General features: G+C 40.7%; 1 protein-coding gene and 1 long non-coding RNA gene across 5 annotated transcripts in view; one reads left to right on the forward strand and one right to left on the reverse strand.

The window, feature by feature from the left end:
- The window catches only part of GLRA2 (glycine receptor alpha 2), a 129,212-nt gene that overhangs the window by 75,563 nt on the left and 40,335 nt on the right, over positions 1 to 13,314 (forward strand). The window lies entirely within an intron of this gene.
- Positions 624 to 3,408, reverse strand: LOC136286084 (uncharacterized). Its single transcript, XR_010719742.1, has 3 exons — positions 3,263 to 3,408; positions 1,558 to 2,605; positions 624 to 1,274 (listed from the first exon to the last, which is right to left on the reverse strand). It is a non-coding gene; the product is annotated as an uncharacterized lncRNA (long non-coding RNA).

Raw genomic sequence — 13,314 nt, forward strand, 5'->3', positions numbered from 1 at the left:
TTTATAAAGGTGTGAAAATAAGCCACATTAACTGCTGAGTTCCCATGGCTGACACTGATAGAAGCGAATTGAAAGGACTGAGGCAGAAAACACCTTGAGATAGGCAAGATTTTATATAAGAATTATGTACAGCATCTCTCACGTCTTTTTGTTAGTCAGACAGATTTGTGCCTCTTCAAAATCATTAGGACAACTCCACACATGAATTTTTAATAACTGTGCAAGTCTTAGAAAAAAAATGAAAGGCGAGTTGCCCTTGGCCCCCTCTCAAAGAAATTGCAAAATCCAACAGAATGTCTGCTGCTGATTTGCCTCTATATTAATGGTGTATGTATAGAAAAGCCCTGTAAGAACACCTGAGTAATCTTTCCTGACTACAAATAATGCTTTTAATGATGCTTCATGAGTTTTAGAACCAAAATAAATTCTTTCCCTGGAGTTCATATTTTGCTTCCCCAACTCAGCCAAATTCTACTTTCTGGAAGAAGGAGAAGCTCTAACATTGCATGTGAGTGCAGGGAAAGTGTTTAGAAGGGTGGGCAAAGGGAGGAACAGTTTTGCAGATACCTGGAGGTACATTGAGCCATGGCAGATACTGTGCTGAAAGTCTGTTGAAGGAACAGTATTCAGAAACTCAAAATTGAAATTGTTTTTACTCTTTCAATTGCAAGAAACTTTCTTTAAAGCCTTTTATGACCGTTTTCTTGTAGATGGCATATACACAACTCTTGGTGAGAAAGAACTTTTCTTTGGGATAGAAATTCAAGCAAATATTGGGATAATGGACAAATTGAACTGATGGTTTTATAAGAAAAGAATGTCACTAATGAGATTTAACCCACCCACTGTATCAAGGAAATTGCTGTTAATATTTTGGCATATTTACTTTTTTGCTGTTATTATTAAATGGAAGAAAACTAATTTTATGCATGCCTGATCAGGATAAATTTAATTTTTGACTTAAACCTATGTGCTATGCAACTTAAACACTTTGAAGGAAGACAAAACAAAATTTCCAATATGAGGGCAGACAAGAAGAGGCATAGAGAACCCTTTTCCTTTCCATTTTCCTTGCCTTTGGAACAGATCGTATATTTCCAGTTGAAAGTAAAGGCAGCTTGTTCTAGCTCACATGTGCAAACATTCAAATCAATCTGCCATGCACTCAGCAGCTGGTCTTAACAAGCCATTTGAAGCCTTCGTTGTTTTCTCTTTGCCATGCCTTCCACCCTCTGGCCACAGAGCGTTTTCCCGTCTCCTCATCCTTGCTCCAACTAAGATGGGAATCAGAGGAAGAGTCAGAGAAAAGGTGCAACTGCATCTAAAGCTCTCTTTTGCCTCACTGAAGTTGCCTTCCAGTTCCCTTCCTGACACGTTGCCATTTCAGCTCAGAAACTTCTCTGGACCACCCCAGTCCCTGCCTATGTTCACTGTGTAGCCACCCCTTTCCAGCAGCCTCTCCACTAAGCTAAAGTAGGGGAGGATGTGGGAATACTGGCTTGTTGACATCAAAGGGTTCAAGAAAACAAGACTGGGGAAAGACACAGGCACCTGTACCTCAGTGCATCTTTCCATCTGGTTCTTGCATGCCCTGGGGACATCCTCCCTGCCTCCTCCATGAGCACAGATCAGCCGAGAGCTGAGTTGGTGAGGCAGCCTCTGAGACAGGGACCAGAGCCTTTCTAGGTCAGACTTAAAACATGACAGAGGTGAGAGCAGACAACCACCTCAGGGAAAGGGAGAAGGGCTCAACAGGCACCTTTATTGTACGTGTGCTGCTTTGTTGGATGGTGATAATTCCTGTCAGCATTATGCTTATAAAGGATCTCTCATTCCAAAACCAATCTCTTCTTCTTAGGAACCTTGTCTTCCCTAATAAGAGAGAATTCATCTCCTCAGTCCCATTTCCTTTTAAATCTGTAGCCCATCATGGCTGCAGGAACTCCTCTGCTGTTATTTGTTTGCATTCTGCTGAATTGCAGGAGATTTAAAGTCTCAGCTGCTAAAAATTAAGTCCTTCCTCAATATTGATGAGATTACTTCTGGATGGTCCTGGAAAAATATCCTGAAGTGGCCCTGACTGAAGATCTGCCACCATTATCTTCTGCAGGTTTAGTATTAACAAACTGTGCAGTCAAGGCAACTCTTGTGTAGACTGCACGGTCAGTTTAATTCCATTTTTTTTCAGAAAGAGAAAATCCACGTTCAGTACCCATTTTGAACAGCAACTGTGAGATCGATCATTTAATTGTGTTCAATATGAGCTGAGTTGTAAAATACATGAGAAAAAGACTTTGAAAGTGTCAGGGATTCACTAATGGAAATTAAAATAACATGCATCTCTAGTTAGTGCTGAGTGAAATATCAAACATCTGCTGTAGGCTATTACAAAGGTGAAGCCAGATGAGGAAGGCAAATGTGTAGTCTCAGCTGCAGGGGCTAGAAGGAGACAGCAGGTAAATTCCATTTGGAGGCATCCCTCATCACTCCACATTGCTCCTTGGAAAGCCAAGAGCTTTTCTGATGGACTCTTCTTCTCCTGAGCAGAGTGTATGCAGAGCAGGGAATTGGCAAATGGGCTGGAGATACTGGGGAAGGGACCTGGCTGTGGGGAACAGAGAAAAGAGGCATAAGAGAGTGTTAGTTACATGTGCAGTGATCAGATGAAGAGGCAAGATGGATCCCAGGTTGATTCAATTTGCTTTCCATTGTGGAAATTAATTAATTGATTGGGAGAGAAGAAAGGCTTAGTAGAGATGCTTGAAGACTGGACAGTCAGTGAGAAATAGATGCTTCCTAAGGAATGGCTCTGAGCCTAGCAGTCTCTAATCTGGGCACTGAGGAGTACTTACAGTACATCCCCATCAAAATTAATTTATTTTCCTGGTGATTATTCAGGGCTCAAGGGTTTAGATCCTGTTGTTTAGCTCCTGCCACTAATTTAGGGCATCTCTTCAGTGTGAGATACTCCAGAGAGAGAGTAGGTACAGGTACAGATACAGATAGATACAGATGAGGAATTCCAGCCTTCCTTTGGCCAAGTGTTTTCAGATTCAGAGTACCTACTCCCAGCTTCACTGAGATTTTAGGGCATGGCTCAGGTCCAGAAGCAGATGGATTATGAGGATGTCAATAGAGCTAACACACACTGCAAACATAAGGCTTCCACATCTACTCTTCTTATGTTTTCATACCGCAGGCTCCAATACATGCAGTCCTGTAGAGAGATAGTAACTATGGAGATAGAAATAACGGGAGATACCTTAAACCCCTGGAGGTGCAGCAGGCCCAGGAAGTGTGTTAAACTGCTTGGAAAATCCTCTTCCAGCCCAGGTCTGCTTGTCAAGGTGAGCACATGCACTTACAAAATGCCACAGTTTCACACCAGCCACTTCCAAGAACCTGCATTCTCCCTGGGGCCCTGCAATTTTAAAACACTTGAAATGTATTTGTATCGAGTTTATCCTCTCCACTTTCACATCAAGGGAGCCTGTCAGCAATTTGCTGTGGGGGTGGGTCCTGTAAAGAAACACTAGAAAATCACCTGCCAGCATTGTCAGCTCAAGGCACAGCAACCCCTCAGGCCAAGCACAGCTTGGTGGTTCTTGCTCTCAGGACAAGACAGAGCTGCAGTAGGGGCATGTAAAGGTGTGTGTCTATAGGGGGCTGTAGGTGCTGGCTGCACCACCTCAGCATTCAGCTTTTAGTTTTTCAGTTTTAGGCAGCGTTAAACTAGGCAAGGGACCTGTACAACAATCTTGTCTCCTGGGAATGTACAAACTGGCTTCTCTATACCACACGTCTGACCCAGAAATTTTTTATGGTCCCTATTCGTTGTTGGCAATGCTTTAGAAATAAAGGCACCTTGTTATAGGTGTCTTTACTGCAGAAACTGGTACTCTCAAAGTTGCAGCATATACAAGGAATTTTTTTGCCTTTATCGACATTCAAACATGTTGCATGTTTTCACATAATCAAGAGTGTGCTGATTAGTGTGGTCTCAAATGAATTTGTTAGTTTGAAACCTTATAACATGCACAAGAGAAATGAGAGAAACACTGTGTATGTGTTTTCTTGATTAGATATCAGTTTTCCTTTGAATGTGGAGCCAAAAATCAAACTAGCTAACACAATGCTCTGCTTGACTGACTCTTCTGAGGAACGAAACATCCAGAATCATCAGCTAATCATGGTTAAATAGGTGACAGAGGGCTCTTGTCAGTTAATGTTGAAAATTACTGGCTATTTGTTGAGTCAGGTTAGTCACGCCATTAAATTGTGATAAACCACGTTCCGTTTTTGGGAAGTATGCATGAAACACATGGATGTGCTCCAAATGATGGAGCTGGCAGTCTGTCTTCTGTCAGGGCAGAGTTATTGAGAGAGAACTGGAAACTTGCTTGTTATTTTAATATTTATCTGAAGTTGATAAAACATATCTGTGGCCAGTTTTGGTCTTCTGGAATTTGACCAACATTTTGGGATATTTGCATAGACTCTTTTCCAGGGTCTGGCTATCTGTGAGACACATAAAAGTCATGGCAGAGAAAGGCAGTGAGTAAACATGATATCCAGCAAAATTACATCATGTTAACATGTGCAGATTTTTACTTCTTTTTTTAAATTCAGTATCAGAACAGAGTAAAAATGTCATGTTTGAAGCAAGAATTTCAGCGAGACATTTTTCAGAAAACAGAAAACTATGAATCAATCTTGTAAAGAGTAAATAAGTTCTTGCCCTTCTTCTAGGTATGAATAACGAGTTTTGGGCTATTACTCTTATTTTTGTACGGAGATTATAGAGTTATCATACTTTTTTTCTTCCCACAACTCACCCACACTGAATACTTGGGTCATGCAAAAATACTTACACAAAAGGCAAGAAACATCTTACAAAGTGTTTGCAAATTATGTGCCAATGACACCATCATTGATCTTTTAATTCAGCATGCATTCATGTAAAAAGCCTAAAGGAATAGAAGGCCTGCTGTGAATCTCAATGTGATTACCCTTTTTTTAAAGAAACCGGAAAAATGCTTTTATTTTGCCAACGAACTTTGGTATTTCAAAGGAACTTTAACATGAGTGTTGTAGATTCATAAAACTTTTTTTGAACACTACTTCATGAGCACTTTCTTAACATTTTCCCCGTAGTAACATGAAGCCTGTTTCTTGGAAAGAATCCTTTCAAAATCTGAGTGATTTTAAGATGGGAATAGAGCAAGTTTAAACCTGGAGCTGTCTGCTGTATTTTTCCACAAGACAACAAAATAGATGGTATCACTAAGGTTCAAGTTTGTCCTCCTCCACAGAGCAACAAAAGGGCAGGAATTTTCTAGTCTTCCATCACTATCTCACTAAGAAACCTGGCTATATTTCTGAAATACTGCCAGCTGCAATGAACGGGTCTTAGAAAATTTCTGGGTCAGACGTGTGGTATAGAGAAGCCAGTTTGTACATTCCCAGGAGACAAGATCGTTGTACAGGTCCCTTGCCTAGTTTAACACTGCCTAAAACTGAAAAACTAAAAGCTGAATGCTGAGGTGGTGCAGCCAGCACCTACAGCCCCCTATAGACACACACCTTTACATGCCCCTACTGCAGCTCTGTCTTGGCCTGAGAGCAAGAACCACCAAGCTGTGCTTGGCCTGAGGGGTTGCTGTGCCTTGAGCTGACAATGCTGGCAGGTGATTTTCTAGTGTTTCTTTACAGGACCCACCCCCACAGCAAATTGCTGACAGGCTCCCTTGATGTGAAAGTGGAGAGGATAAACTCGATACAAATACATTTCAAGTGTTTTAAAATTGCAGGGCCCCAGGGAGAATGCAGGTTCTTGGAAGTGGCTGGTGTGAAACTGTGGCATTTTGTAAGTGCATGTGCTCACCTTGACAAGCAGACCTGGGCTGGGAGAGGATTTTCCAAGCAGTTTAACACACTTCCTGGGCCTGCTGCACCTCCAGAGAAGAAGAGTTTACAGGATCATGGCTTATAGGCACCCGGTCATTGGCTCTGATTGGTGGAAAAAAGAGTGAATTGTGTGAGAGGTGAATCCTGTTTGCCTCCTGCTTGATTTGTGTGCGCATGGTGGAGACAGTGTGTGGTCCTGCTCAGACCACGCTCCCTCACTACTCTTTACACCCCGAGAACAGCAGACAGTACCTCAGTCTGGAAGCATTGGACTTCATTTTGATAGAGAAGACCTTTTCAGCAGAAGACCTTTGAGGATCGCTCAGGAATTTTACTGTGCTCAGGTGAACTTGGGAGTGGCCCAACTATCCAGTCACACATGGTCAGTTCCTTTGTCTCCAAGATCAGGTGGTTTCCATGTCCCCATCCCTCTGTGTCTCAGTGCAAGGAGTATGAAGTGCACCAAGGCTTTCTTCTAGCTCAGACATCATTATCCATAAATTCAGCATTTGAAAGGGAAGGAGCCAGCTGGGGGCTGGGGAAGGTTAAAGAGTATTTCTTCATCTGTGGTGCTGCTAAGACACAGGATGTGCTTAGGGGTTTTAGCATGTTCTCGTGTTGACCAAAAAGAGATTAAAAGGGATTCAAGCTCTTCATATCTCCTTTTGGCAGGGAAATTACATGTTTTACAGGGAAAATTGAACGGTCTGAAATTGCATATTCATATGCAACTGTGAATTAAAAATTACTTATTGAAAACATATGAAATAATAACGTAGGGAAAACTGAAGTTATTTCCATTTGTCAGAAGTCACCTTGCTGGCTTGGTTAGAATCTCTTGTGTCGGGTGCTGAGCATTCCTCCTTTGTCCAAATCTAGCCATGTTCCATTTTGGAGCATGTGAACTGTGAAGCTGAAGTCCTGCAGTGCAGCTGGGCACTGACTCAAGGATTCAACGAGTGTTTATGTGGAGACTGTGTGTTGCTGGAGACTTTAGCTGATTCCCATCTGCTGCAGATCAGGGGCTTCCTAGGGATGCTTCATGAGGCAGGTTACCATAGCACCAGGCTCCTCAGATGTAGCATTATGCTGTTTCACTTGTCTGAGCAGGACCAGAGAAGTGATGTGTATATTATGTTGCATTTCTCAAAGCAGACATGTCTAGTGTTGTACAAAACAATCAGTATCCAAAAATCATGGACATTGTGCCACTGCTAAAAGATAGAAAATGAGAGAGGAGGTTCTGCCATTAGTTGTAAATGAAGATGAGTCTAGAAATGACATTGGTATTGATTGAAAGGGAACTTCAGTGAGCCAGAAAATGTAAGATCAGGTAAAGAAGCTACACCAGATTCTTACAAATTGCAGTTAAGATATCTTTTCACACATGTAATTTCTGTCAGGCTCACATGAGTTAAGGGAAGAATTTCTGCTGTGCTGAAGCTCAGTAAAGAAGTAAAAAAAAAAGCTTCTACCTGGCAGTAGAAATTTCTGTGACAGTAAGGTCACTGGAAAACACAAATAAGTTTTGAAAATAGCCCTGTTTTGGAACTTCTTATATTCTACCCTAGATTTGTGACCAATGACTACTTGGAAGTAGTCAGAAAGAATATTGTTCTAAAAAGATGATGTTCATATTCTTAACAAATTTCTGATATTCCCCTTTTATGAAATAGTTGAACTGTTCAGTAAAAGCAATGATTTCCCATTATATATATATACATAAAATACACGTTCCTGTGAATGTTGCAAGTGGTATAAATGTTCATCACTACCGCTTGTATGTTTCACATGATCAAAATCATATCATCCTGACTCCTTTTCTTCTCTTGAATTTCATTCTGATTTTAGTGCAATCCATCTTAAACCCCATCAAAACCAACTAATTAGACAATCTGATGGTTTGAATGTTGTTGTTTTGAGCATACTAATACATGAATCTGTGTAGCCGATGGGTCAAGGACAGCTGGAGGCCAGGTTGGTGGCAGGGCCAGCTGTAACACAGGTCACGGGTCAAAGGTCCACGCAGGAGACCTGGCTGACCATGGCCTGTGTATGACACAGCCCAAACTGGCCTGGGGGCTCAAGTGAGACTGGTCAGGGCAACCAGTCCCCACATCCCCAGAGCTCCCAGGGACCAGAGGATACCTTCATTTTCCCTACCACATTTGCTACTGACCTTATTTAAGAAGAGACTTTGTTAAACAAACACTCTCAAAAGAATGGGCCAACATTTCAGCTGCTACTTAATGTTAGAAAGCAATGCTTCATTTGAACTTTTCTGCAGTAATCATTTCTGCAATCATCAAAGCCAAGTAACAATGATATATGAACAGCAGGTTAGGCCTTTGTCTCCTCAGAGAATCTAAGAAAGGCTTGTCACAGTTTGCTGTGGTCTCTCTAGCTGATTAAACAAAGCTTTCCTAGGGTGGGTTCTGAAACTTAAAAAAAAAAAAAATCTTAAAATGATTCACTGAAAGGATAATGGATACAATGTTAATTGCAGCATGACTTATTTGCTACAATTACACCAAGAAGGATTATCATTCAAACGCAAAATATGAGGCATGTATAACTGCAGAGTCATGACATATTGTGCATATCGTGGCCCAAGCAACTGAATAGTATTTGACATTTGTCTGCCCATATCTTTATCTCTTTCCCTTTGCTTGTGCTCCTGTTTTATCATATACCAGTTCTGTCTTTCAGTGTCCAGGATGAATCATCAGTGCAGAAAAATACTGATGTAGTCTTGATTTCTGTAGCAAAATACTCCATATCTAGGAAGAAACTGTATGACAATGAATGCCACATCTAAGGAAGTATTGTATTTCTAAATGTTATATATAAGTATATGTGTGGGAGGTGGCTTTGAAATTTAGACTACGCCAGCAGAACAAAAAAGTCTGAGTAATGCTAAATGTATTAATGATTTTTTTTTCTTGTTTGTTTTGTTATCACTTTTATCCTGCAGGGAAATTACTACTAAAGAACTGACTTCCATCTTGGTTGCAAAATTGATTATGTTCTACCCCTGGAACCATTTAAATTAGTTGTGCTGGGGGCCTAAAATAAAATGTTATTATAGCAGAAGAAATTCTCAAGGCTTCATGTCCTAAGCTAATAACAAGTCCTGTCAAACTAAAGCCTATCCAACATTTTTAGTCTAAACAAATACTCCAGTTTCAGTTTCAGAAAACATTTGCCATTTGAGCAAAATTGGTTAGGTTGTTAGGATATTTTTAAGCAAAATAGGGACGAGCAAGGTTCATTTCAAAAGGCAAAATCAATGAAATAAATGACATTAACTTGTGCAACTGCAGTCTGGTGCTTACGACAGTATTAAAAATTTTTGCAATAAAAAGCCATCGGCCTGGAACAGCTCGGCTTTCTAAGCTGATAACACTTTAGTGAGAAAATAACTTTAATAATCCCCCTGAACATCATATGCATGCACAAATTATTAGATTAGACTGTCCTAGTTATTTGGTTATTACAAGGCTTCTGCAGGAATCACACCCAAGCCACAGGAAAACACCAATTAAAAAACTCCAAAGCCTAAAGATAGCATAATTACCAGAGGGAAATCAGTGATTAAACAATAATATTTAAAATAAATGGCAGTGTTGAAAGGCTTTTCCAAAATGTGTTTTAATAATGTTTGTCTCTGTTAAGCCTTGGAGATAAATAGACAAACCAGTATAAAAAATAGGAACTTCTCTTCCAATTAAAAAACTGTTCACCGCAAAAAGGGGGGCAGAATGAATCAGGGAACCCTATGCCTTTGTAGTTACTGAATTGAACCCCAAGTTAACTTAATTGGTTTTTCTCCCCTATATATCTATCCTCCCCTTCCTCCCCCTTTGAATGCATGACCTGGTTTTTCAAATCGATTTGGCCAGCAGGTATCCTTTATCATAATTCCCTCTTCAGTGGGCAGAAATGGACACTTCCAGAGAGACAATTCATCCCTATGGCAAATCAACCTCTAAAGCAGATGGGTTGAAGTCTCCCCTGGAGCTCCCTATCTGTTCAGATGGTGAGTTGAATCCTCCTCCCATCATTCACATAGCTAAGGACCTTTCCTTGGACAGCAGCTTGAAGAGAGAGCAAATAATTTACCAACAAAATAAACTGCTTCTTCACTCTAGCCAGTGAGTGACAATATACAACAGCCAACTAAGGCATAGCTCCTTTTCTGCTCTTCATTGAAACAAAATTCAGGATTTTTCCTTTCTTCTCTGTGCAGCTGAACAGTTCCCATTTGAGCTTTAAAACCCCTTCTCATCCCATCCTTGCTTGTGGCCTACTATTCATATTCTGGGAGGTTGAAGAGAAGCACTAATATCCTATCAGGCTTGAAAAGGCATTTGAGGTGTATTTCTCTCTACCTTGATGAGTGCCATAACCATGAATCTTCCAACAGAAAGACTGGATGATCTTGTTTTTCTATTCCCACAGTTACTGAGGCATTTCTTTAAAGGACCCAAGGCTGTCCATATGTGCTTGGTGGACTCTGAATAGACTCTTGTGCACAGTCCTTATATGTCCTTATTGCAGCTACCAAATCATGTTTCACCTGGTTTGGAGCTAGATACCTCCTTGCACATAGAAGGGGGGATTCTGGGCATGAGCAGAACTCAGCTGCCCAGTAAATGTTGAAGGTAAACCCTGAAACTTAAACCGAATTTAAGTTATCTCCAGAGTTGAGCAGCAGCTGAACAAGGGCAAAGTGTTTGGACTTAAGCACTTAGATCTTTTCTCTATCTGTGATCAAAGGGACTGGATGGGGAGGAAAGATGAAATAAACTCTGCCCCCTAATTTTTATCCCTTTGTACAGCTACTGGGTGAAAAATAAAAGAGTAAATATTTAGGAGAACTGGATTGTTAAGGCCAAGAGGGGAACATGGCTTGAATCGAGTGGAAAGAAAGAACATACTATGATACAGCAAATTACTTTACAGGCCATTGGACCTAATGCAGTTATGAGAACTCACCTGCCCTGTAAAAGTGGATTATTTTCCTCAGGAAAGAGATTGTAAGGTTTTATTGTAGCAATGGAAAATCAGTGCCAATGCACCTGCTCCATGGCAACACCAGTGCCAAGAGGAATGTTGACTTTCAGCCTTTCTGAAGATATATTGAGGAGTACTCAAAAAATAACAGCCCTCAGATAAGAATGCAGAGAGCTTCCCAAGAGCTCAGCAGATCGTCTGTGGAGACCATTCTGTGCAGGAATTCTGCTGCCAAACGTGCAGGGCAGCTCTGACAGTATTCACTAAGGATAAGGAGCTTTCGCTTGAGACTGCTTTGTGCACCCCTTCCTCTAGTAAAAGCATATTAATGTTGACTGAATGGCACTGCTGGATTTTGATGGGATGTGCATGAAAAGGAATGTGGTGAGCATATTTGTTGGAGAACCTGGCCCCACTTGTGGCTTTTTCTAAGCCCTTCTGCAGTTAGTTGGCAGCTGGGGATGTTAAACAGATGTGGGTTTGTTAGAAAGAGGAAGCTCTGCCAGCTCTGTTCTTTTGCTCCCCTCCCACCTTAACACCACTTAATGTAATTTGTACCTGGGACATGTCCTGTGTGACTAGGATTGAGTGGCTGTGGTGCCCTTCCTCCTTTCTGCCCCCACAGTTCAGACTGGGGCTGGGCTGCTCTGGCACACAAAGCATGTTAAAAAAGCAACCTTTAAATTTTAATTTCCATACTTTAAAGTGTTTTTGTGTGGGAGTTTTCTGCACTTAGGCTTCCTGATATGCAATCGATCAAAGTCATGGTTGCTGAAATTATATTAGGTTCAATGTAAGCTTTAGGCAGAGTAAGTGCTGCAAAATTGACAAATATGTTTACAAAATAAACATTGTATTGACGACTTAAGCAAAAATCACCCCTGCAGCTGCATGTGCTGGAACATCTCCCTTGCCCTCCCCTCACCTTTATCAATGAGTATGTCCTACTCTGAAAAAACCTAAATCTGTTTTAATTTCTCTTCACTGCTTTTTATTACATCCAAAACCAAGCTGACAGCAACAGCCAAGAAGGAGTGGGCACTATAATTGCACATTTTTTCCCTTCCCATCTCCCTTTCTCCTGATGTGTCTGACTGTGATACAGATACGCATTTTTTGCAAAATGTCATTTGTGGAATGTTGGTGATGCAGCGTCTCCTCAAGAAAATTCTTGTGGGTTTAGATAGTTCTGTGGAACAGTCAGCAATGTGGATTCAGGAAGGATGATCTTAACTCTAAAACATGGATTAAGATTTTGTTCAGAGTTCTGCCACTGGCGCCTCCTGAAAACCTGGGCTATATACCTACCCATATACACACCTTAATTTCCCCATTTGTAAAATGGAGCTAAGAATATTTCCCTACATTGCACAGTCATTGAGAAGCAGGTGGATTAGCCTCTTTAAGACTTGTCATTAAGATCGTTCAGAGGAAAGAGGCAGAAAAATACTCCATTTTTGAAATACATATAATTTGAAATAATTGTAATTTGAAATACTCCCTAGTCTTTGAGTCTCATTAGATGCAATATACTCTCTGCTAACTTGTGATGTTCCATGCAAAAGACTTCTCTAATTTTTCTCTTGTTTGTTTTATTTTCTATCTCCACCCAAACTTCAAGTGATTAAATGTCAGTTCATGTGAGAAACATACAACAGGGTTCACCAGCCAGGCAACTACTTCCCCACAGTTCTAAGTAATGATGGAGCAAGTGTAACTGAAATTTCTGACATCTATTAATAACTTATCAAACTGAAAGAGACCTCTTAAATATAATACAAAGTGTGTCTCTTTGTATTTCTAGCCACATGTGACTCTCCTCAGAGACTTCATAGTGGGGTTAGAGTTATTAAGAGGTAGGATTTTTCAAAAGATTTGTTTGTTTATACTGAATGTGAATACTGGGTAATGTGGCAATACAATCCAGGCTTCTGTACAGGACCAGCAGACTCTTCTTTTGATCTAAATGGAGTCAAATCTGTGTAATATGTGCTGAGTCATGATGAAAATGAAGGTTGTAATAACCACGTGGATATAAATGATGTAGGTGTCAATTCCTACATTTAAGTTAGTAGCAGGAACAGACCAATGTTGTAAGAAAATTTAGTGCTGGAAAGAATCCTGGTGGTGAGCCACTATTGCCCTGGATTTACCAGCGAGGCAAATGCCCACAGAATGATTCTGGAAAGATACATGTTCATCTCCAATTATGCAGGTAGAATTCCTGGCTTAGGCAGTTCATTAAAACCTCCTGAAAGAGTTATAGTTTGACCCTGATCTTCATGACTTAAAATTCTGACCAGTGTGTTTTCTGAGCTTTCTTAGAACTTTAAGAAAGAGAGAAAGACTGGGGGTGGGGGGTAACATGACTCACTTCAAAGCTTTGTTCTT

The sequence above is a fragment of the Chamaea fasciata genome, unplaced genomic scaffold, assembly GCF_029207755.1.
Source record: "Chamaea fasciata isolate MVZ Bird 193981 ecotype frontalis unplaced genomic scaffold, bChaFas1.0.hap1 SCAF_2, whole genome shotgun sequence".
Taxonomy (NCBI): domain Eukaryota; kingdom Metazoa; phylum Chordata; class Aves; order Passeriformes; family Sylviidae; genus Chamaea; species Chamaea fasciata.